The sequence below is a fragment of the Myxocyprinus asiaticus genome, chromosome 2 (assembly GCF_019703515.2).
Source record: "Myxocyprinus asiaticus isolate MX2 ecotype Aquarium Trade chromosome 2, UBuf_Myxa_2, whole genome shotgun sequence".
Classification (NCBI taxonomy): domain Eukaryota; kingdom Metazoa; phylum Chordata; class Actinopteri; order Cypriniformes; family Catostomidae; genus Myxocyprinus; species Myxocyprinus asiaticus.
This window is the reverse complement of record NC_059345.1, coordinates 18,132,577-18,146,472: the sequence shown is the minus strand read 5'-3', so window position 1 is coordinate 18,146,472 and position 13,896 is coordinate 18,132,577. Positions and strand designations below refer to the sequence as shown.

Genomic DNA, 13,896 nt, shown 5'->3' with positions numbered 1-13,896 from the left:
ATCAAACATTTTCAATATTTAACAAATGTGATGGAAAAAATAAAAATATACAAACATGGGTCATGCAGGTGGCTTATGAAGGACTTATAACAATGAACAATGTCTTGACTTTTTGATTATCAATTATTCTAACATTTATTAAAATGATTTTTTCTAAGAAGAAGAATAAGATCTATGGATCCATTTAAAAATATATAAAATCAATGTAACTTTTCAAATATGGCCCATGATTCATAGGCCTGATCTGGGTCACACACCTCCCACCAACAATTGGCCCTCATGTTGTTTGCCGTCACGTATGCAGTGCCGCCACTGCCAAACATGGCCCATCTTTGGCTAACAGGATGCATGCCGTTGCCGACATGAGGCCATCAGTGCCAGCTTGAGGCCACACTCGGGCCAAGTCCATCTGCTATGTGGGTTGCTGATGCGCGCCGCTGGAATAATCCATGAGGATCCCGCATAGCGTCTTAAACTCGAGTCCCGCCTTCATCGATTTGATTGGCTATCTCATATGACATTGACTAAAAAGTGTTAGACTACTGAGCACGATAAAAATGTACAATTTTTAAACCATTATGTTATTCCTGCATAATGGACTGCAGCAGAACAGCAACAAGGATATCTGGCAATCTGGCCATATCTGATTATTGGCGGGGACTTGTCCCCCTAAATGTATATTGTGGTTACGGCCCTGCTGAAATATTATTTGATAGGATAGAATTGCAGGTTGGAGACTGACCAGGGCTGCATTTCCTAAAAGCATCGCAAGCCTGAATAGATCGTAAAAATCATTGGTGCCGATGGTCTCTACGATCAACTTACAGTAAGCTTGCATTGCTTTTCTGAAACGCAGCCCAGGAGGTTTATTCCTTACCAGGTCAGCCTGAAAACATGCATATGCGCATAAAAAAATATGGGAAATACATTTGCATATAATCTCTGACTGCAGGGACCAATTTAACATCACTTCTTTTCTGCCCCTTTTTCATTAGCAACAAGTCAAACATCAAAGTGTTAGTCTTTGATCACTGAACATGTATAAAAGAGGAAGCCATTTGAAACAAGACATACTACTAAACTGGCATGTTCTTCTGGGCCCCTTAACTTAAGCTCAGAATAATATCAAATTGATTTAGCTCTTGTCAGATTGTAAGTAATCAAGAGTTTAATTAAATTAGAATAATGATTTCAATGAATACGAAATGTTATGAAACAAAAATTAATCTTATTCTCTAACATAATTATCTTGGTAGGTGTTACAAAATGTGTAGGATAGTATGTACCCTCATTTTCTCAATGTTCACATGTAAGTTTGAGTATTTATTGTTGAACAATTTGTTTCACATTTCTTTTCCTGATCATCTCTCTCTCTCTCTCTCTCTCTCTCCCTTTTTAGATTGGACATGTGAAATTGAGGCTGTTATTGGGCAGCGTCCTTTGGTAGTTGCTGAATTTGGAAGCACAGTGATTTTACCCTGCTCTCACTCTGATGACTTTATAAATTCTGTTTCATGCTATAAACTGCCTGTTGGAAAAAAAAAAACTTCTTATAGCATATTCAGAATATGGATCAAGAAACTTTACATATCAGAATGACTTTAACAAAGTCAACTGATATTTTATCAGATTTGGAACTGGCTTTTTTAATTTGAGAATCATAAACTAAATAAATTAGAGGAATATTATTTGGCAACTTACTACTGTGCTGTGACTTTCATAAACATTATTCAGTTCGGAGAGGGGACTATTTTGTTTTACAAAGGTGGGTCACACTAAAATAAACTGAATGAGAATTCACTGAACATCACCTCAATATAAACAGTCAAATGTTCATAAGCATAATGTTTCTTGTATTCTTATATTGCCTTACTTTAGAAAAGTGAAATATAAAGATGCTAGCATGTCAAAACTTCACTTATATTCCTGGATTTATTTGAAAGTTGAACATTCTGCTAGCACCACCACTGTTCTATAGCAGCCTGTATTAGATGTTAAAGTTCATCCAGGAAACTCTTTGACTGCAGTGTTCAGCCATCACTGAGATCTGTACAGGAGAATACAATGTCCACTGGTTCAGACATGGATCAGGATATTCTCTTCCAGGAATAATTTTCATCCATGAAAGCAGGAGTGATCAATGTATGAAGAGACCAGAGAATGGCTCTTCTACCCAAATCTGTGCCTACAGTCTCTGTAAGAGGGAGCTTAGACCAATTGATGGTGGGATTTATTACTGTGCTGTTGCCACATGTGGAAAGATACACTTTGGAAATGGAACTAGGCTGACTATTGCAGGTGATATTTGATTTGGTATTTTGCACCACACTATCACTGGTCAAAAAGCTCATTAACTGTATAATTGCGTATACTGTACATCTAAGTGGTAACCTGCAATTTTTAGATCAGGGATCTATTGCCACATGATCTAACCAATAAAACAGTCCTTTTTGTCTTTGCAGCCTAGTTAGTCAGATTCAATAAAATTTTCGTCTTGAATAAAACCACTTACTGTAAATCAGATTTTACCACATGAAGCACATTTTCTAGACAACCTAACAAAAATTTTTAACAGTGTATATTTATTTATCAGTAATTTTTGGAACCTGACGTCTCACATCTTTGATTATTTCAGAATCTTTGACTTTGTCATTCTGGAAAAAAATAACTTTAGCCCTATCATCACTGACCCTCATGACCATGATAGTGATTATAACTCTGATACTGATTCAAGTAACCGCAGTAAACATACAATTGTCATTCTTAGTAGCCCATATCTTTAAACATCATTAGCTTTTATATTAAAATCTACAAGATCCAGTGTTTTCTTTTTATTTAAACCAACATTATATTGTTACTGTTCAAAGACATTTTGAGCCATCCCAGTAATCAAAGGAACCAGGTAATATTTTTTTCTGTTGTATAATTAAAGTTAAAATATAAATAAATGCAAATCTGATGAAGCTTCCACTATCAATTGTCCACCTAATAAGGTTAGTGGATTAAATTATTGTTTTCTTTCTAATTTTCAGATGATCAGCTTACTATTGATAAACTGTCTGAAACTTTGAAAAACTTTAATTATTAGGTTTAATACTTAAGCTTGGGGTTACGGTTGGTTTTCAGACTCGGTTACTAAGAGGTTACTGTGGATAACAATCTTCAGTTGTGCATCAGTTTATATAAAATTCAACTATCCATTTAAATGGCAACATGTCAAAAGAGAGCACTCTGCTCATTGATCTTGGAAAACGTCCTGGTTACTTTCGTAACCTCTGTTCCCTGATGGAGGGAACGAGACGTTGTGTCAATGTAGTGACACTAGGGGTCACTCTTGGGAGCCTGAAACACCTCTGGTCTTTGAAAAAAGGCCAATGAGAATTGGCGAGTTGTATTTGCATACCATTCCCCCGAACATACGGGTATAAAAGGAGCTGGTATGCAACCACTCATTCAGGTTTTGTGCTGAAGAGCCAAGACAAGGTCCCAGCCATTTCAGCTGGTAGTCCAGCGTTGTGGCAGGAGGGACACAATATCTCGTTCCCTCCATCAGGGAACGGAGGTTACGAAAGTAACCAGGACGTTCCCTATCTGTCATTCACTCGACGTTGTGTCGATGTAGTGACACTAGGGGTCCCTATATGAAATGCCAAAACCAGCTGAACTGTGTTACGTGAAATGGCGGTGCGAGACGGGCAGACCACTGTGTGCCTCGTAGCCAGAACACCAGGCCGACACGTAACCTCCCCCAATGCTGTTATGAGCATTGAACGGCCCTTCGGGGACAGGTCGACAGCCCAAAAGATAGGGACAGGCTATCCCAGTCGTGGCCTCTTATCCTCTTTTTTTTTTCTATCCCCCCAAAAAAAGAGTGAAATTTGTTAACCAACTGGGGCCACCAGTGTCTCTGCGGTGTCTTCCCAAGGGGAAGACACCACAGAGACCACACCCCGCCCAAAGAGAGGGGGGGTGGTGGGGTATTTTGAGTGGGCATATCTCACATGGTCTTGCCGAGACTTGTCGGAAGTATGTCATGTGGAGAAGTCCCATGGTAGGTCCTACCCAACGGGGGAGGAGTTTCTACAAACATGGTGACTGGGGCAGAGGGGCCTCTGCTCAAGGAAGACGCAGTTTACCAAGAGGGAAACGAATGAGCGGAAGATATACGTTGATATACGTCGCATGGGGTCACCTATGAGGAACCAACACATGCGGAGCACCTACCCCAGTACAGGGCTTAGTTAGCACATGTACTGAGCCGGCAGCAAGTTTCTCTGCAAACTCGTCTGCCACAGGGCTCGGAGGAATTCATCCAGGGAACACACTTTGTGAACACTACTGGGAGTCAGCAGCGCACGTCTTCAGCTCAGGGGAGGTGAAAGGCACTATGCGCAAGCGATACACCCTGGACTTACCTGCTTGTGCCTGCCACTACACGGGACGAAACTGGCACAACCTGGAGATTGTAGAACCTCGCAAAGGTGTTGGGTGTTGCCCAGCCCGCTGCTCTGCAAATGTCTGTTAGAGAGGCGCCACTGGTCAAGGCCCAGGAGGCCGCCACACTCCTGGTAAAGTGGGCTCGTAGCCCTGCAGGAGGTGGCACGTCCTGAGCGTGATATGCCATTGATATGGTGTCAATGACCCAGTGGGTGATCCTCTGTTTGGAGACAGCGCTTCCGTTCCGCTGTCCACCAAAGCAGACAAAGAGCTGCTCAGAGACTCTAAAGCTCTGCGTGCGATCCAAATAGATGTGTAAAGCGTGCACTGGACACAGCAACGTCAGGGCTGGGTCTGCCTCTTCCTGGGGCAGTGCTTGCAGTTTCACCACCTGATCCCTAAATGGGGTCGTGGGAACCTTGGACACATAGCCAGGACAGGGTCTCAGGATCACGTGAGAGTAGCCCGGACCGAAATCCAGGCACGTTTCGCTGACAGAGAACGCTTGCAGGTCTCCTACCCTCTTGAGGGAAGTGAGCGCAGTCAGGAGGGCAATCTTTAAAGAGAGTGCCTTAAACTCAGCTAACTGCAGGGGCTCAAAGGGGGCTCCCTGTAGACCCTGAAGAACTGCAGAGAGGTCCCATGAGGGAACGAGGTGCGGTCTGGAGGGATTCAACCTCCTGGCGCCTCTCAGGAACCTGATGATCAGGTCGTGATTCCCTAAGGACTTACCGTCCACTGTGTCGTGGTGTGCCGCTATAGCGGCTACATACACCTTCAAGGTGGAGGGGGACAGCCACCCCTCCAACCTCTCCTGCAGGAAGGAAAGCACCGACCCAACTGCGCATCTCTCTTCGGGTCTTCACGTCGGGAAGAACACCACTTAGTGAACAGACACCACTTCAAGGCATATAGTCCCCTCGTAGAGGGAGCCCTAGCCTGAGTGATCATGTCTACCACCGCAGGTGTTAGGCCACTTAAGTCTTCCACGTCCCGTCCAGGGGCCAGACATGGAGGTTCCAGAGGTCTGATCGCGGTTGCCAGATGGTGACCAGTCCCCGAGAAATAAGGTCCTTCCTCAGGGGAATTCGCCAGGGGGGACTGTTGCAAGGAGCGTGAGGTCCGAGAACCACATCTGGGTGGGCCAGTAGGGTGCTACCAGGATGACCTGCTCCTCGTCCTCCCTGACCTTGCACAGGGTCTGTGTAAGTAGGCTCACTTGGGGAAACACATATTTGCATAGTCCAGGGGGCAAGCTGTGTGCCAGCACGTACATACTGAGAGGTGCCTCGGTCAGGGCGTACCAGAGCGGGCAGTGGGAGGATTCTCGGGAAGCGAACAGGTCTACCTGTGCCTGCCCAAATCGACTCCAAATCAGCTGGACCACCTGAGGGTGGATTCTCCACTCTCCCCTGAGGGTAACCTGTTGTGACAGCGTGTCCGCTGCAGTGTTGAGGTTGCCCGGGATGTGAGTGGCTCGCAGCGACTTGAGGTGCTGCTGACTCCAGAGGAGGAGATGGCAGGCGAGTTGTGATATACAACGGGAGCGTAAACCGCCTTGACTGTTGATGTATGCCACTGTTGCCGTGTTGTCTGTGCGAACTAACACATGCTTGGCCTGGATCAACAGCCGAAACCTCCACAGGGCAAGCAGAATTGCCAACAACTCGAGGCAGTTGATGTGCCAGCATAGCTGTGGGCCCGTCCAGGAGCCGGCGGTCACGTGCCCATTGCGTACAGCCCGTTTTGGAGGTGTCTGTCGTAACCACGACATGCCTGGAGACCTGCTCTAGGGGAACGCCTACCCGTAGAAATGTGAGGTCGGTCCAAGGGCTGAAGAGGTGGCGACAGACCGGCGTGATGGCCACGCAATGTGTCCCGCGGCGCCATGCCCATCTCGGGACTCAAGTCTGGAGCCAGTGCTGAAACGATCTCATATACATCAACTCGAGCAGAGTGGCCACCGCTGAGGATGCCATATGCCCCAGGAGCCTCTGAAACAGTTTCCTCTGTCTTCTGTCTGAATGCCTTAAAACAGGTCAGCACCGACTGTGCACGCTCCTTCATGAGGCGCACCGTCATCGAGATTGAGTCCAACTCCAAGCCGAGAAAAGAGATGCTCCGAACTGGGAGGAGCTTGCTCTTTTCCCAGTCTACCCGAAGCCCTAGTCGGCTGAGGTGCGAGAGCACCAGGTCCCTGTGCGCACACAACACATCCCGAGTGTGAGCTAGGATTAACCAGTCGTCAAGATAGTTGAGGATGCGAATGCCCACTTCCCTTAATGGGGCAAGGGCTGCCTCTGCGACCTTTGTGAAGACGCGAGGGGACAAGGACAGGCCGAAAGGGAGGACCTTGTACTGATACACCCAACCCTCGAATGCAAACCACAGGAAGGGTCTGTGTCGAGGTAGAATAGTGGAAGTACATGTCCTTCAGGTCTACCGCCGCGAACCAATCTTGATGCCAGATGCTCGCTAGAATGCATTTTTGCATCGGCATCTTGAACGGGAGTCTGTGTAAAGTACTCGCAGGTCCAAGATTGGCCGCAACCCACCGCCTTTCTTCGGTACAATTAAGTAGGGGCTGTAAAACCCCTTCTTCATCTCGGCCGGAGGGACAGGCTCTATCGCAACCTTCTGTAGGAGGGTAGCGATTTCTGCGCGCAAATTAGTGGCGTTCTCGCCCTTCACCAAGGTGAAGTGGACGCCGCTGAACCTGGGCTGATGCCTGGCGAAATGAATCGCATAGCCGAGTCGGATGGTCCGGACCAGCCATCGCAATGGGTTGGAAAGCGCAAGCCACGCGTCCAAGCTCCGGGTGAGGAGGACCAAGGGGACAATCTCGTCGGACATACCGGCTGGTGGGACCTCGCGGCAGGGCGGAACCAGAGGTGCTACGTCGTGCCGTGGCCATGCTGAGTTCAGGGACATCGAAGCACTTACCTGGCTCCTTGTGACCACCCCTGGAACAGTGACCCGTGGAGACCGTCACATTGGGGGCGGATTTGTGCCACAGCTAGGTGCGCAGGGGCGGGGAGACCACCGCCGGAGTGCCAAACCTGCCGAAATGGAATGGTGGACGGTGGTCATGATGATGGCCATGCGCACTGGGTATGTGACCCAGGGAACAAGGAAACCGCTCTTTTGCTGAACTCTTGGGTACTGCAGCCACTTGGGCATGCGGCAAAATTAAATGAAAAGGTAACAAAATATTCTCCTCCCGGTCCTCCACCGGGGGATGGAGTGGTCTGCTTACCAGCTCCAGAGCAGCGGGTTTCCTCGTCCCTGGGTCGCCCGTCTCAGGGGTGCTTCAAAGCCTTTCTTGGGTTCTTGGTGGCCGGCCGTGAGACGGGCGGCGTCTGCTTCCTGCGGTGGGCTCCACGCCGGGGCCGGGCCACGTCTGCTCGTCGCCCTGCTTGAGCAGACGGGGTGTGGTATCTTGAGCCGCGCCGGGGCAGGATGGGTTGGATAGCTTCAGTCTGCTGCTTCATCGCCGAGAACTGCTGGGCAAAGTCCTCGATGGTGTCGCCGAACAGGCCAACATGGGTAATGGGGGTGCCAAGGAACCTTGCCTTGTCGGCCTCTCCCATCTCGACCAGGTTGAGCCAAAGGTGGCGCTCCTGGACCACCAAGGTGGACACCGCCCACCCAAGATTCCGTGCCGTGACCTTTGTCGCCCGGAGGGCGAGGTCGGTCGCCGAGCACAGTTCCTGCATCAATCCCGGGGCGGAACTACCCTCGTGCAGTTCCTTTAGCGCCTTGGCTTGGTGGACTTGCAGGAGAGCCATGGTGTGCAGGGCGGAGGCGGCTTGTCCAGCAGCACCGTAAGCCTTGGCCATCAGGTATGACGTAAACCTGCCCGCGCCAAGTGGCTGCGCTCTGCGGGCATAGGTGCTCCACGAGCGCCTTATCCACTGGGGGATCACCAAATACCCCTTGGCTGGCCCACCATCGAGGGTAGTGAGGTCGGGGGAGCTGAAAGATCAGGACTGGGCAGTAAAAGGTGCCTCCCACGACCGTGTCAACTCCTCGTGCACTTCCGGAAGAAAGGAACTGGGGCGGGGCGTGGCTGTGAGCGGCATCGCGGGCCCAGGAACCAATCATTGAGTCACGAGGGTTCAGGGGAGAGCCCAACGCTCGCGGCTGCCCGGGAAAGCATGTCCGTCATCTACACGTCAGCCTGTGACTGGGCGACCGTACCCGAGAGGGGGGAAGCCCAGCTGAGGCTTCTGCGTCCGACTGGACGAGCCCGCTCTCCGATGCTGTGCTCGAGAGCTCATCACCTTCGTGGAAAAACCAACAAAAAAGCAGAATATGTCTGGGTTTCCAACCCAGTCTCATGAAAATTTGTACATATTTTACTATTGGCTATTTCATATGATTTCGTACCAGTTTGTTGGTGTTTTTAGGGGTTTCCCAATAATGTTGCAACTTAAGCATTTACGATCATCTTAACTGACGTCGCTCATTAGTTAAGCTTATTAGTTTTAAGTTGGAGTAACGGCTGTTTCCCAAACCAGCATGCAGATCGCTCATTAAAGTATATTTAAGTGTTATGGAAGCTGTCCGGTCCAAAGGTGCTGAAACTTTGGCAAATATGTCCAGGAGTTTGTCTTCTCAAAATGAAAATAATGTGGAAATACTGACAAAAATGGAAGTTGTTTGTAACCTTGCCAAAGCGCCAAAATGTATTAACTATTACAGAATTTAATTATAGAAATAATAATGGCTTTAGTAAGACGGGGTTTCAGTAGTTTTCAGCTCCACAGAGATTAATGAAAGTGACGCAAGAAATGCATGTAACATGAATGCATGCAATGTAGGCTCTCACATAGCCTAAAGTTTTATTTCTTAGACTGGGACCTGAATAGATGCACAAAGAACAGGATTAAAATAATGGACATCAGAACAGAACTATAGACCTATGTAAATATGAACAGATCATCTGGTTACAGTTCTAGGAACTGCTCTAGTTCAATAACTAAAAAAAAAAAATAAAAAAAGAAAAATAAAAAAAAAATAAATAAAGGGTGCTTGATCACACATGCATCTGGATATATGCCAAGCTGTAACGCTCTCCTTCATAAAAAAAATTTGAATTTTTTATTCAAAAAATGTTGACTATATTTTCATAATATTATGACTTTCTTATCAAAATCTTTATTTTTTATGTGGCACTAAAACGCCGTTGTATAAAAATGCTGTTGTAGTGTATTGTCTTTATTTTGTGTGATAAAAAGCATTTGCAACATGGTCACATGGCTGGGCCTTTTTATTTTGTACATATTTATTTTTGTATTTATTATAAAGGATTTTGCCACCTTTATATTTTTCACAAGAATTGTTACTTTTTTCAGGTGATACAATAACACTGTAAAATGTAATAAGTGGACTTTACTTAAAGAAATTAGGAAACCAATTTCCTTTAAAAAATCAGTAGTAAAATTTGGCTCTAGTAATGTGGACTATTCCTAGTTCACTTTACTTGAGCCAAATAAGTACATTTACTGCCAAATAAATACATTTACTTTTACTTGCTTTTATAAGTAAGGTTAAATAATTAGATTTTACAGTGAAGGCACTGCTTAGTGCTGACATTTTCTTTCCTTTTATTCTCCATAAGAAAATAAATATGGTTTAAAGCAGTGCTATCTTTGAATAATTACCTAAACTGTAAGCGCATCAATTTAAGTAAATAATAATAATAATAATAAAAAAGGGTACAACGGGGCTAAAGGCTGAGGTAAAATGCTCCTTTGATTTTATTTTCTCCCAAAACACTAAATACCAAACAAAACAACCACTTCCTAAACACCTGTTTGTCACTATGCACTGCAAACATTTTCCTGATCTGTGAGATCTTTGCGTGTGCTGTCTAAAGTTTGGGGTAAAAAGCCCCCTCGTTGCAGGGGCTAAAGGCCCCTATAAAACACATCAGGGTTTTTTTTTTTTTTAATTGGGATGAATAGATTTGTTATGAAAAATGTTCAAAGTGGGCTCACATTGACTGATCCAATCACAATGGAGATTAATTTGTTTATAATATATGAGATGTTAAAAAATGGCAAATGTGATAGAAATTAACAAAAAGAGGTTAACCCTTTTATGAAGTACATCTTTTTTAAAGAAGAAGCCTTTATTTTTGTCACACATTATACACATACAGTGAAATTCTTCTTTTTGTTTTTCACATATCCCAGCTAAGCTGGGGTCAGAGCACAGGGTCAACCATGATACAGCACCCCTGGAGCAGAGAGGGTCAAGGGCCTTGCTCAAGGGCCCAAAAGTGGCATCTTGGCAGTGCTGGGGCTTGAACCTCTGTCCTTCTGGTCAGTAACCCAGAACCTTAACTGCTGAGCCAGCGCTGCCAAATATGAGGTTAATTCTTTTCTTGATGTCTCAAAATTATTGGCATTAGTTGACAAATTTTTCCCTATAACTATTGCCCATATATCTACACGATATCACTATAACCCCACTAGGGGATTTTTAACCCTAGTGTGTGGGCCTTTACCCCAAGTGTGGTGTGCCTTTAGCCCCATTGTACCCTATATGGAGAAGCAACAGAAATATCATATTTATACAAAAACAGCATGTCATCTTGTGCTAAACATACAGTAAACCTTTCCTCTCTAAAGTAGTTAAATGCCTAATACAAACGATAATGTATTAAATATGATATCCTTAGAATGCTGCCAGATCATTTAGGATGGATTTATCCAAGCCATATTCAGTTTCTTGCTTTATTAATTTTGGTGTGTGCAAAATTACTGTGTCCAAAAAGCACTATACCAATTGGAAAGACAAATTTTACAAAATTATTCAACACACTTAACACTCCTTCCAGTCAAGCAATAGAATTGATCTGGCCTATTATACACACACTTTTAGGCCTGTATCTTCATCTACAGAATAAGTCAAACATTAAAAATAAATATAAGAATGAAATATACACCATGACAAATTATAAATTACACACTATCATAAATTAAGATCTCTCCCAGAGTAGAAAATATTACAGATTGTTTAAGTGTCTAAGGTGTTGGAAGGAAAAATGAAAGTCTGCATTTACAGTACATATGCAACATTCCTATCACCACAACACACACACATGCCCTTATTGTATCTTATAATTATTCATGATATTGTTTAATTAAAATATTCTCGTGAAAGTTGTATCATTATTTTATTTTATATAATTATATATATATATATATATATATGTACTGCTTTACTGTTTGTATCACTCTGCTTGTGTTCCTGCCCTTCTAAACTAAAGTGTAAAGCTGCCTTTTCACTGCATCCAACAAACGACAGACGATAGACCAGAAGTCATTCATTTCCAATGGAGTGTCACACAAGGGCTGCATGAGGTCCCGACCGTCTCCGGATGTGACATTTTCGGATCCGATTTGAGCCTCGGCTGCGTTAAAATATTTCATCTTGTGCGACTAGACCAAATGTGACTGCCTGACCGGAAGTAATGTATTCATGCAAAACTATCAGCCAAAGCAAGAAATATCAATAGATTTTGTCCTAAACTTTTTTTCTAAATGACTGCTACTTCTGTATTTTGGCCAATTAAAAATGTAGCAGTCAGAAATGATTGTTTACGTTGCAAATATCACAAAAAGCTTTTGGAATTACAGTAAACATGTGATTAAATGTGTACATGTGTCATTTATTTCAGCACATGCAAACCTACATATTTAAAATCACATCTATGAATTTCTGATTCATATTTGCTGAATTAGGTTTGTTGTTGCTGTTAATTATCATAATATTAAGTATAAAAACAGTAATAATGATAAATAATACTGCTAATAATAAATACTGAGTGAATAGTAATCCTGAATTTTATTGAATTCATTCATCTGCTCAACAATATCACACACAGTAATGTTATTCTGAGGTAAACCTCTGGTAGCTTCTCTCTAAATGAGCAAAATCCATTGTGAGCAAAATTACAATTCATCACTACTGCCACTAGAGGGAGAAATATGACAGTTGTATGTGAATGTCAGAGACAGCAGTGCAGATGTGTTAAGAGCTATCTGTCTCTTTACATTTAATATTGTGACATTACATATTTTAGCCAGCAGGTGGAGGCAAAAGACCATTTTTGTGTGTAATATGAGCCAGTTGGTGACGTGAAGCGTCAGCGTCACTCAGTGTTTACATTCAACAGCACTTCGTGATTGCTGATATTACTACTACACTACTAAAGCTAGGAAATAGCTTTAAACAGCTTTAACAACCTCACCATTAAGGCTAAAAGCTGAGAGACACAACAGACTGAAAAATTACACAAACTCAAGGTGATTACCTCTTACCGGACTTTCCACATTGGAGAGAAAATACTGTTCGAAATGGTGGAGGAGATTGCAGTTTCTATAATGAATGACTCTTGCGCACCGGCTACCGCGAAATAGGGAGTAAAACTCCCTCTTGGACGGCTACTTTTCCACTGAGGAAAGAGGATGAATTTCACCGAATTGACATTATCATCAGAAAGCTGACTAACACACTACATCATCATCAGGTGATTGTACACGCACTCTCTCTCTCTCTCTCTCTGTCTCTCTCTCTCTCTCTCTCTCTCTCTCTCTCTCTCTATCACACACACACACACACACACACATCCTTGTTTCTCCAATAACATGTTAGAAACAGCCCAAGCTGTGATACTAGTTCTATAGTTATGTTTTTGAGAGGCTTGAACACATCATTTGTTTTGAACCAGCAACGGCAGATTCTGATCCGTGGCGTAAGAAAATAGTTCCATGCACAAATGCGTTTTTTTGACTGTACTCAGTTTTTCCTATTTTTTTTAAATGTACTTGTTCGTTTAACTGCTGTATATAAGCAATATGACACTCGCAGTCGTGATATGTGGCCCTAAAGCAGTACTGCTGTGATTGCCTACGGCCTCGTACCTGCGGCCGAATCACTGCAGTGCTGATGTAGGGCCATATCTCACACTTACTCGTGTGATATTGCTTAAATGTCACACTTGCAACAGGACTCACATTAGGTAATTGTTTGTTTGCACAGTTTTTTAAATGTAGTTTTGATTTGATGCTATACACAATATAAAAAATGCACTACTGCAGTGAACCACATTTTGCACCATTAGAAAAATAAAGCACTGTCTGGAACTTTCCATTTTGTACCAGTGTCTCTTTTTTTGCCTGTGGTAACTAGTGCACTCCAAGATCTACTGTAGATGAGTTTATTATATATATATATATATATATATATATATATATATATATATATATATATTTTACAGTATATTGTGAAATAAATGTTTTTCTCTGTTAATAACATTACTGTATTGATTGCCATCACTCCCTGTGAATATCCATGTTTGTTAAAAGTAAATGTGGCTCTGCCCCTTTCTCTTCGACAACCAGTCAAATATCAATGTCACTGTCTTTGATCTTTCAGCAATGTTAA

The 13,896-nt window shown here is 43.7% G+C and overlaps 1 pseudogene; it reads left to right on the top strand.

The window, feature by feature from the left end:
• The first annotated feature begins 1,299 nt into the window (after positions 1-1,299).
• LOC127415239 (uncharacterized) lies at positions 1,300-2,309 on the top strand (annotated as a pseudogene).
• The last annotated feature ends 11,587 nt before the right edge of the window (positions 2,310-13,896 follow it).